Genomic DNA, 11992 nt, shown 5'->3' on the forward strand with positions numbered 1-11992 from the left:
CCGCGACCACTAGTAGCACTCGTTGGAGTACAACGCAACCTAGAATCGCCTTTTGTCGCTAGTAGTACATTGTTCCTTACAAGAAACCCCTAATAATGCAAGAAACCACTAATAATGCCAAGAAATTACTACCACTTGCATACGTGGTAGACTTAAGATAAGACTACCTTATCAACCATTGTACATGCTCTTACAAACTAGCCCTACCAAGAAACGACTACTCTAAAGTGCCGTTATAGGCACGTTTCAACCCATGGCCCTGTTTGGATACATTTGTTGTCAATCTAACCCTGCCATCCAAACACCACTTTGGTTAGAGTTAGTTCACGGTTAGAATCTAACCTCTGACTTAGAGTATCCAAACAGGGACCATGTCGCCCATTAAGTCAACGCCTTCTATTCGACCGGGCGTTATGACTTGTGGGACCTACATATCAGTCTACACAAAAATCCCTGAGTGACGTCCTACCTCCGGCCCGTCCACCTAGTCATCCTCGGCCATGAGACGCAGCTACCGCCGCCGGCAGAAGGCGAGGTCAAAACCGCCAGCGGTGTGGATCCCATCCTGCAGCAGCCCGGATGCTAGCTCTGTCCGGCGCTCGTGGCCGCTAGCTAGCCAAGATAGCTCCGTCAAGCTGCTTGTCTGCAAGGTTTGCTAGCTAGATTGGCACGGCAGCGCGGTAGCTTGCTCGCGCGCGCCGCGCTAAAGCCAGCCATCTGGCTTGAGCGAAGGCCAGCGCGGCGGCTTGCTCCCTTGTGAGTCGAGCTCGGGCCAGTCTGCCAACCCGTGCGGAGGCCAGCGCGGCGTCCGGCCCGTCCGGCGGAGCAACGGCCAACTCGCTCGTCACCGGCGCCACCGACGAACACGCACCAGCACTGTTTGAAGTAATGTTTAGGAAAAATAATGATTTGAGGGGGAATAACAGGATAGAAGGTCAGATGTGGGCCCCTTGTGTCAATGATCAAACAAAATGTGTAGGTTTAAGCTGCCTCATCAGCACGAATGTGTGGGCCAACCCTGTCATAAATGGGTTTAAACTAACCTAATCAGTAAGTAGTAGTTTTTGGCGTGGATTAAGAAATTTTGGGTATGTTTTTGCTATTTTTTGTACAATAGATTCTTCCTAGGGCTGGTTGAAAGTGGTAGTTTTTTGTTAAATACTCTACATATTGTAAGTAGGAGTGAAAGTTAAGCTTTGGAAACTAGTAAGCAAGGCTAGTTACATAGTGCATATGTGTACATGATTGAAAGTAAATATCAACCATGAGTGACTAATATCTTGATGGAAATCTCGAAACTATGGAATACTAGGGAATTTTTTTGCATGGATGGAAATACTAGCAATGTTCATGTGCGTTGCAAAGAATCATAATTAGAATAATACTTATCCACAAACTTGATACAAAACACTCTAATTTTGATATACATATATCACTAGAGATATATTATGTTTCAATTAGAATATATTCCTTGGGCTGTTTTGGTGAGGTCGCGGAGGGATGTGGTTGGTTTTAAGATACTAATTATGGGTTTTTCTGCAAATTGGTAGACAAGTGGGATGTTTGTGAGAAAAGGCAACAACTTACCTCACAGTCGTTAGATGCAGATCTAATGGTCACAAACGACGGATGACAGACACACCATCATCACCAACTTAGTCTTCTGTAGGAGTACTAGCAAGATCTGTGCATTGCACGGAACATCAATATGCATTTTTTTATAAAAAGACTCGTTGTGATTGACCCATGCGGGAGTAATCCCATGTGTAAAAACTAATGATATCTCGAGAAATAGGAGATAAGGTGAAGAGGAGTGGGGCGTGGTGGTGATTGGTGGTCGGATTGAGCGGAGGCATGGGGATTGATGACGCCGGCAGTGGCCACTAGGCCAGTTTGTTCCAGTGGCTTCCTTTCTTAATTGCTCAACAATGAGGTTGCTGGAGATAAGGATGAATGAGGGAAGGCCTTGTCTGCAAATGTGGAGAGGGGTGCGGGTATCTTTTAGTTTAATTTCCATCAGTCAGATATAGATCAGACGGTCTATATTGCAAGATGGCTCGCATACCATCATCACCAACTCGGTTTTTTATAATAGAAGAAATATAAGTATGGAGATACAAAAGTATTATTGATACTTGTTTCTGTAAACTAGCATCTACATTCTATTAACGCCTCAGCATGTGAGGCCTTAGCACAATGACTTCTTGACTATTTAAAAGAAAGGTTTTCCCGTCGGCGATAAGGAGGGGGTGACGACGGCGCGCTTTTTGGCTTGCTCTAGTCCTAGTAGTCATACTAGGTGGTCTAAGAACGTGTAGACTTATTCTTTTTCACGTCTCGTGTTCGCCGTACTGCCACGATTGTTGATGAATAGACGGTAAGTTATTCACGGGGAAACCCTTGTTGAGCGTGTTTGTGAGAGAGAAAGAGACAGTGTGCGTGTGTGATATGTCTAGAGACTGAGGCAATGATAATAGATTCTTTGTGTCTATGTGTGTGGAGGATAGAGAGAGACATGTACATGGGGCTTTGTGTTGTGTAACGTGGAGACACGTATACATAATTAGAGAGTGAGTGTGCGAGATACACATGCGGACATGGGGAGAGATGAGGATCCAGACTAATGGGTGTTTGTGCGTGTCTGTGGGTGTTTGTGCACGGGTTTGTGTGTGAGAGGGAGTGTGTGTATGTGGAGTAGAGAGACCACTAATGATGTAAACCTAGTATAAGGGAAGGGGGAATGGTGTGACTCTTGGAAATATACCATAGAGGCAATAATAAAATGGTTATTATTATATTTCCTTGTTCATGATAATTGTCTATTATTCATGCTATAATTGTATTGGCCGGAAATCGTAATACATGTGTGAATACATAGACCACAACATGTCCCTAGTGAGCCTCTAGTTGACTAGCTCGTTGATCAACAGATGGTCATGGTTTCCTGACTATGGACATTGGATGTCATTGATAACGGGATCACATCCTTAGGAGAATGATGTGATGGTCAAGATCCAATCCTAAGCATAGCAAAAGATCGTGTAGTTCATTTGCTAAAGCTTTTCTAATGTCAAGTATCATTTCCTTAGACCATGAGATCGTGCAATTCCCAGATACCGTAGGAATGCTTTGGGTGTACCAAACGTCACAACGTAACTAGGTGGCTATAAAGGTACACTACAGGTATCTCTGAAAGTGTCTGTTGCGTTGGCACGAATCGAGACTGGGATTTGTCACTCCGTATGACGGAGAGGTATCTCTGGGCCCACTCGGTAATGCATCATCATAATGAGCTCAATGTGACTAAGTAGTTGGTCACGCCATCATGCATTACGGAACGAGTAAAGTGACTTGCCGGTAATGAGATTGAACGACGTATTGGGATACCGACGATCGAATCTCTGGCAAGCAACGTACCGATTGACAAGGGCAATTGTATATGGGATTACTTGAATCCTCAACATCATGGTTCATCCGATGAGATCATCGTGGAACATGTGGGAGCCAACATGGGTATCCAGATCCCGATGTTGGTTATTGGCCGGAGAGCTGTCTCGGTCATGTCTGCATGATTCCCGAACCCGTAGGGTCTACACACTTAAGGTTCGATGACGCTAGGGTTATAAGGAAGATTTGTATGTGATTACCGAATGTTTTTTGGAGTCCCGGATGAGATCCCGGACATCACGAGGAATTCTGGAATGGCCTGAAGGTGAAGATTTATATATGGGAAGTCATCATACGGTCACCGGAAATATTCGGGTGTATACCGGTATTGTACCGGGACCACCGGAGGGGTTCTGGGGGTCCACCAGGAGGGTCCACCTGCCCTAGAGGGCCTTATGGGCTGTAGGTGGAAGGGAACCAGCCCCTAAGTGGGCTGAGCGCCATCCCCCTAGGGCCCATGCGCCTAGGGTTAGGGGGAACCCTAAAGGGGGCTCCCCCCTTGCTTGGGGGGAAAGCCCCCTTCCCCTTGGCCGCCACCCCCCTCTAGCTCTCATCTAGAGGGGTCGGCCCCCTTCCCCCTTCTCCCAATAAATAGAGGGGTGGAGGGAGGGGTGCAGCACCACATCCGAGGCGCAACCCCTCCCCTCCCCAACACCTCTCCTCCTCCGCGTGAGCTTGGCGAAGCCCTGCCGGAGAACTGCCACTGCATCACCACCACGCCGTCGTGCTGCTGCTGGAGCTATCTTCCTCAACCTCTCCCTCCTCCTTGCTGGATCAAGGTGCGGGAGACGTCACCAGGCTGCACGTGTGTTGAACGCGGAGGTGCCGTTGTTCGGCACTTAGATCGGAATACACCGCGATCTGAATCACTACGAGTACGACTTCTTCATCTGTGTTCTTGTAACGCTTCCGACTCACGATCTTAACGGGTATGAAGATGCACACCCCTATCTCTCGTTGCTAGTTACTCCATAGATTGATCTTGGTGATGTATAGAATTTTTTTAATTTCTGCAACGATCTCCAACATTGGTATCAGAGCTAGGTCTATGCGTAGTTTCTATGCACGAGTAGAACACAAGTTGTTGTGGGTGTCGATTTTCTCAATTTACTTGCCACTACTAGTCTTATCTTGATTCGGCGGCATCGTCGGATGAAGCGGCCCGGACCGACCTTACACGTACGCTTACGTGAGACAGGTTCCACTGACTGACATGCACTAGTTGCATAAGGTGGCTAGCGGGTATCTGGCTCTCCCACTTTAGTCGGATCGGATTCGATGAAAAGGGTCCTTATGAAGGGTAAATAGCAATTGGCATATCATGTTGTGGTTTTGGCGTAGGTAAGAAACGCTCTTGCTAGAAACCTATAGCAGCCACGTAAAAACTTGCAAGAACATTACAGGACGTCTAACTTGTTCTTGCAGCATATGCCGTGTGGTGTGATATGGCCAAAAGGATGTGATGAATGATATAGATGTGATGTATGAGATTGATCATGTTCTTGTAATAGGAATCACGACTTGCATGTCGATGAGTATGACAACCGGCAGGAGCCATAGGAGTTGTCTTAATTTATTGTATGATCTGCGTGTCATTGAATAACGCCATGTAATTACTTTACTTTGTTGCTAAACCATTAGCCATAGTAGTAGAAGTAATAGTTGGCGAGACAACTTCATGAAGACACGATGATGGAGATCATGGTGTCATGCCGGTGACGATGATGATCATGGTGCCCCGAAGATGGAGATCAAAAGGAGCAAAATGATATTGGCATATCATGTCACTATTTGATTGCATGTGATGTTTATCATGTTTTACATCTTATTTGCTTAGAACGACGGTAGCATAAATAAGATGATCCCTCGTAAATTTCAAGAAAGTGTTCCCCCTAACTGTGCACCGTTGTGAAGGTTCGTTGTTTCGAAGCACCACGTGATGATCGGGTGTGATAGATTCTAACGTTCGCATACAACGGGTGTAAGCCAGATTTACACATGCAAAATACTTAGGTTGACTTGACGAGCCTAGCATGTACAGACATGGCCTCGGAACGCAAGAGACCGAAAGGTCGAACATGAGTCGTATAGCAGATACGATCAACATGAAAATGTTCACCGATGACGACTAGTCCGTCTCGCGTGATGATCGGACACGGCCTAGTTGACTCGGATCATGAATCACTTAGATGACTAGAGGGATGTCTATCTGAGTGGGAGTTCATTAAATAATTTGATTAGATGAACTTAATTATCATGAACTTAGTCTAAAATCTTTGCAATATGTCTTGTAGATCAAATGACCCACGCTAATGTTTCCCTCAACTTCAACGCGTTCCTAGAGAAAACCAAGCTGAAAGATGATGGTAGCAACTATAGGGATTGGGTCCGGAACTTGAGGATCATCCTCATAGCTGCCAAGAAAGCATATGTCCTAGATGCACCGCTAGGTGAAGCACCCGTTTTCCCAGCAACTCAAGACATTATGAACGCTTGGCAGTCACATAGTGATCATTACTCCCTGGTTCAGTGCGGCATGCTTTACAGCTTAGAACCGGGGCTCCAAAAGCGTTTTGAGCAGCACGAAGCATATGAGATGTTCCAAGAGCTGAAAATGGTTTTCCAAGCTCATGCCCGGGTCGAGAGATATGAAGTCTCCGACAAGTTCTATAGTTGTAAGATGGAGGAGAATGGTTCTGTCAGCGAGCACATACTCAAAATGTCTGGGTTGCACAACCGCATATCTCAGCTGGGAGTTAATATCCCGGATGACGCGGTAGTCGACAGAATCCTCCAGTCGCTCCCACCTAGCTACAAGAGCTTTGTGATGAATTTCAATATGCAGGGGATGGTGAAAACCATTCCCGAGGTATATTCAATGCTGAAATCAGCGGAGGTGGAGATCAAAAAGGAACATCAAGTGTTGCCGGGAAGAAGCCAAAGCATGGACCCAAACCTGAGACTGAGTGCTTTTATTGCAAGGGAAACGGACACTGGAAGCGGAACTGCCCCAAGTACTTAGCGGACAAGAAGGCCGGCAACACCAAAGGTATATGTGATATACATGTTATTGATGTGTACCTTACCAATACTCGTAGTAGCTCCTAGGTATTTGATACCGGTGCGGTTGCTCATATTTGTAACTCAAAGCAGGAGGTGCAGAATCAGCAGAGACTGGCAAAGGACGAGGTGATGATGCGCGTCGGGAATGGTTCCAAGGTCGATGTGATCGCCGTCGGCACGCTACCTCTATAACCTACGGGATTAGTTTTAAACCTCAATAATTGTTATTTAGTGCCAGCTTTGAGCATGAACATTGTATCTGGATCTCGTTTAATACGAGATGGCTACTCATTTAAATCCGAGAATAATGGTTGTTCTATTCATATGAGAGATATGTTTTATGGTCATGCCCTGCTGGTCAATGGTTTATTCTTAATGAATCTCGAACATGATGTTACACATATTCATAGTGTGAATACCAAAAGATGTAAGGTTGATTATGATAGTCCCACATACTTGTGGCACTGCCGCCTTGGTCACATTGTTGTCAAATGCATGAAGAAGCTCCATGCAGATGGAATTTTGGAGTCTCCTGATTACGAATCATTTGACATGTGCGAACCATGCCTCATGGGAGAAATGACCAAGACTCCGTTCTCCGGAACAATGGAGCAAGCAACCAACTTATTGGAAATCATACATACTGATGTGTGCGGTCCAATGAGCGTTGAGGCTCACGGAGGCTATCGTTATGTTCTCACCCTCACTGATGACTTGAGTAGGTATGGGTATGTCTACTTGATGAAACACAAGTCTGAGACCTTTGAAAAGTTCAAGGAATTTCAGAATGAGGTAGAGAATCAACGTGACAGAAAAATAAAGTTCTTACGATCAGATCGTGGGGGAGAATATTCGAGTCACGAATTTGGTATGCACTTAAGGAAATGTGGAATTGTTTCACAACTCACGCCGCCTAGAACACCTCAGCGTAATGGTGTGTCCGAACGTCGTAATCATACTCTATTGGATATGGTGCGATCTATGATGTCTCTCACCGATTTACCACTATCATTTTGGGGATATGCTCTAGAGACAGCTACATTCACTTTAAATAGGGCGCCGTCTAAATCCGTTGAGACGACACCGTATGAATTATGGTTTGGGAAGAAACCTAAGCTGTCGTTTCTAAAAGTTTGGGGATGCGATGCTTATGTCAAGAAACTTCAACCTGAAAAGCTCGAACCCAAGTCGGAAAAACGTGTCTTCATAGGATACCCTAAGGAAACCATTGGGTATACCTTCTACCTCAGATCCGAAGGCAAGATCTTTGTTGCCAAGAACGGGTCCTTTTTGGAGAAAGAGTTTCTCTCGAAAGAAGTAAGTGGGAGGAAACTAGAACTTGATGAAGTACTGCCTCTTGAATCGGAAAGTAGCGCAGCTCAGGAAGATGTTCCTGTGGTGCCTGCATCGACTAGAGAGGAAGTTAATGATGATGATCAAGGTACTTCGGATCAAGTTGCTACTGAACTTCGTAGGTCCACAAGGACACGTTCCACACTAGAATGGTATGGTAACCCTATCTTGGAAATCATGTTGTTAGACAACGGTGAACCTTCAAACTATGAAGAAGTGATGGAGGGCCCATATTCCAACAAATGGCTTGAAGCCATGCAATCCGAGATAGGATCCATGTATGAAAACAAAGTATGGACTTTGACAGACTTGCCCGATGATCGGCGAGCGATAGAAAATAAATGGATCTTTAAGAAGAAGACGGACGCAAATGGTAATGTTACCATCTATAAGGCTCGTCTTGTCGCTAAGGGTTATCGACAAGTTCGAGGGGTTGACTAGGATGAGACCTTCTCACCCGTAGCGAAGCTGAAGTCCGTCTGAATCATGTTAGCAATTGTCGCATTCTATGATTATGAGATATGGCAAATGGACGTCAAAATGGCATTCCTTAACGGCTTCCTTAAGGAAGAATTGTATATGATGCAGCCGGAAGGTTTTGTCGATCCTAAGAATGCTAACAAGGTACGCAAGCTCCAGCGCTCCATCTATGGGCTGGTGCAAGCATCTCAAAGTTGAAACATTCGCTTTGATGAAATGATCAAAGCGTTTGGGTATATGCAGACTTATGGAGAAGCCTGCGTTTACAAGAAAGTGAGTGGGAGCTCTGTAGCATTTCTCATATTATATGTGGATGACATACTATTGATGGGAAATGATATAGAACTTTTGGAAAGCATAAAGGCATACTTGAATAAGTGTTTTTCAATGAAGGAACTTGGAGAAGCTGCTTACATATTAGGCATCAAGATCTATAGAGATAGATCGAGACGCCTCATAGGTCTTTCACAAAGCACATACCTTGATAAGATATTGAAAAAGTTCAATATGGATCAGTCCAAGAAGGGGTTCTTGTCTGTATTGCAAGGTGTGAAATTGAGCTCGGCTCAAAGCCCGACCACGGCAAAAGATAGAGAAAAGATGAGTGTCATCCCCTATGCCTCAGCCATAGGGTCTATTATGTATGCCATGCTGTGTACCAGACCTGATGTAAACCTTGTAGTAAGTTTGGTAGGAAGGTACCAAAGTAATCCTGGCATGGAACACTGGATAGCGGTCAAGAATATCCTGAAGTACCTGAAAAGGACTAAGGATATGTTTCTCGTTTTTGGAGGTGACGAAGAGCTCATCGTAAAGGGTTACGTCGATGCTAGCTTCGACACAGATCTGGATGACTCTAAGTCACAAACCGGATACGTGTACATTTTGAATGGTAGGGCAGTAAGCTGGTGCGGTTGCAAGCAAAGCGTCGTGGCGGGATCTACATGTGAAGCGGAGTACATGGCAGCCTTGGCGGCAGCACATGTAGCAATCTGGATGAAGGAGTTCATTACCGACCTAGGAGTTATTCCCAATGCATCGGGCCCGATGACTCTCTTCTGTGACAACACTGGAGCTATTGCCCTTGCCAAGGAGCCTAGGTTTCACAAGAAGACCAGGCACATCAAGTGTCGCTTCCACTCCATTCGTGAAAATGTTCAAGATGCAGACATAGATATTTGTAAAGTGCATACAAATCTCAATGGCGTAGATCCGTTGACTAAACCTCTTCCATGAGCGAAACATGATCAACACCAGAACTCTATGGGTGTTTGATTCATCACAATGTAACTAGATTATTGACTCTAGTGCAAGTGGGAGGCTGTTGGAAATATGCCCTAGAGGCAATAATAAAATGGTTATTATTATATTTCCTTGTTCATGATAATTGTCTATTATTCATGCTATAATTGTATTGACCGGAAACCGTAATACATGTGTGAATACATAGACCACAACATGTCCCTAGTGAGCCTCTAGTTGACTAGCTCGTTGATCAACAGATGGTCATGGTTTTCTGACTATGGACATTGGATGTCATTGATAACAGGATCACATCATTAGGAGAATGATGTGATGGACAAGACCCAAGCTTAAGCATAGCACGAGATCGTGTAGTTCATTTGCTAAAGCTTTTCTAATGTCAAGTATCATTTCCTTAGACCATGAGATCGTGCAACTCCTGGATACCGTATGAATGCTTTGGGTGTACCAAACATCACAACGTAACTGGGTGGCTATAAAGGTACACTACAGGTATCTCTGAAAGTGTCTATTGGGTTGGCACGAATCGAGACTGGGATTTGTCACTCCGTATGAAGGAGAGGTATCTCTGGGCCCAGTCGGTAATGCATCATCATAATGAGCTCAATGTTACTAAGTAGTTAGTCACGGGATCATGCATTGCGGAATGAGTAAAGTGACTTGCCGGTAACGAGATTGAACGAGGTATTGGGATACGGACAATCGAATCTCGGGCAAGTAACGTACCGATTGACGAAGGGAATTGTATACGGGATTACTTGAATCCTCGACATCGTGGTTCATCCGATGAGATCATCATGGAACATGTGGGAGCCAACATGGGTATCCAGATCCCGCTGTTGGTTATTGGGCGAAGAGTTGTCTCGGTCATGTCTGCATGATTCCCGAACCCGTAGGGTCTACACACTTAAGGTTCGATGATGCTAGGGTTATAAGGAAGATTTGTATGTGATTACCGAATGTTTTTCGGAGTTCCGGATGAGATCCCGGACATCAGAGGAGTTCCGAAATGGTCCGGAGGTGAAGATTTATATATGGGAAGTCATCACACGGTCACCGGAAATATTCGGGGGTATACCGGTATTGTACAGGGACCACCGGAGGGGTTCTGGGGGTCCACCAGGAGGGTCCACCTGCCCCTGAGGGCCTTACAGGCTGTAGGTGGAAGGGAACCAGCCCCTAATTGGGCTGGGCGCCATCCCCCCTAGGGCCCATGCGCCTAGGGTTTGGGGGGAACCCTAAAGGGGGCGCCCCCCTTGCTTGGGGGGCAATCCCCCTCCCCCTTGGCCGCCGCCCCCCCTCTAGATCTCATCTAGAGGGGCTGGCCCCTTCCCCCTTCTCCCTATAAATAGAGGGGTAGAGGGAGGGGTGCATCACCACATCCAAGGCGCAGCCCCTCCCCTCCCCAACACCTCTCCTCCTCCGCGTGAGCTTGGCGAAGCCCTAGCGGAGAACTGCCACTCCATCACCACCACGTTGTCGTGCTGCTGCTGGAGCTATCTTCCTCAACCTCTCCCTCCTCCTTGCTGGATCAAGGTGCGGGAGAAGTCACCGGGCTGCACGTGTGTTGAACGCGGAGGTGCCGTTGGTCGGCACTTAGATCAGAATCCACCGCGATCTGAATCGCTACGAGTACGACTCCTTCATCCTCGTTCTTGTAACACTTCCGACTCGCGATCTTCAAGGGTATGAAGATGCACTCCCCTCTCTGTCGTTGCTAGTTACTCCATAGATTGATCTTGGTGATGCGTAGAATTTTTTTAATTTCTACAACAATCCCCAACAGTGACATGTGTAGTAGTGGGATAGCATGGGTGCGGGCGGGGGGAGCAGACTATTTGGAAGAGACACCGATTGTGTGTGGGAGAGGGGTGTGAGAGAGAGCAAGAGATAGAGATAGAGAGAGGGAGAGGGGGAGAGAGAGAGGGGGGGGCGAGAGAGGGGCGTTTGTGTCCATAAATGGCGTATAGATAGGAGACAATGTTGATGTTGTTTGAAATTGGCCTATGTACGGAGATGCAAGGGAAGCGAGTCATCGTGTGTGTGATAGGGACTTCATGAGAGATCTAGAATAGATGGTGTAGAGAACAATGTGCGAGATCGAGAATGATGATACATTAGGGAGCTATGGAAAGAGTCATGACATATATGTATACAGGGAGGAGCTGGGGCGGGTCCGCATGTGGGAATATAGAAAGAGGAGAGTGGTGCACAAGGAGACAAAGTGTGCTTGTTTTGCAATGGGGGTGGTGCGTGAGGTGAGTGTGCGAGAACCACATAACTAGGGAGATAGACGCTTGGGGGCGATGTTTTGTGTGTATGGGAAAGATGCACTCTACATAGTGCGTGTGCTTGGGAAAGAGAGATGCCGGGAGACCTAGCTAGA

Source organism: Triticum aestivum, chromosome 2A (genome assembly GCF_018294505.1).
Source record: "Triticum aestivum cultivar Chinese Spring chromosome 2A, IWGSC CS RefSeq v2.1, whole genome shotgun sequence".
In the NCBI taxonomy this organism is placed as follows: Eukaryota; Viridiplantae; Streptophyta; class Magnoliopsida; order Poales; family Poaceae; genus Triticum; species Triticum aestivum.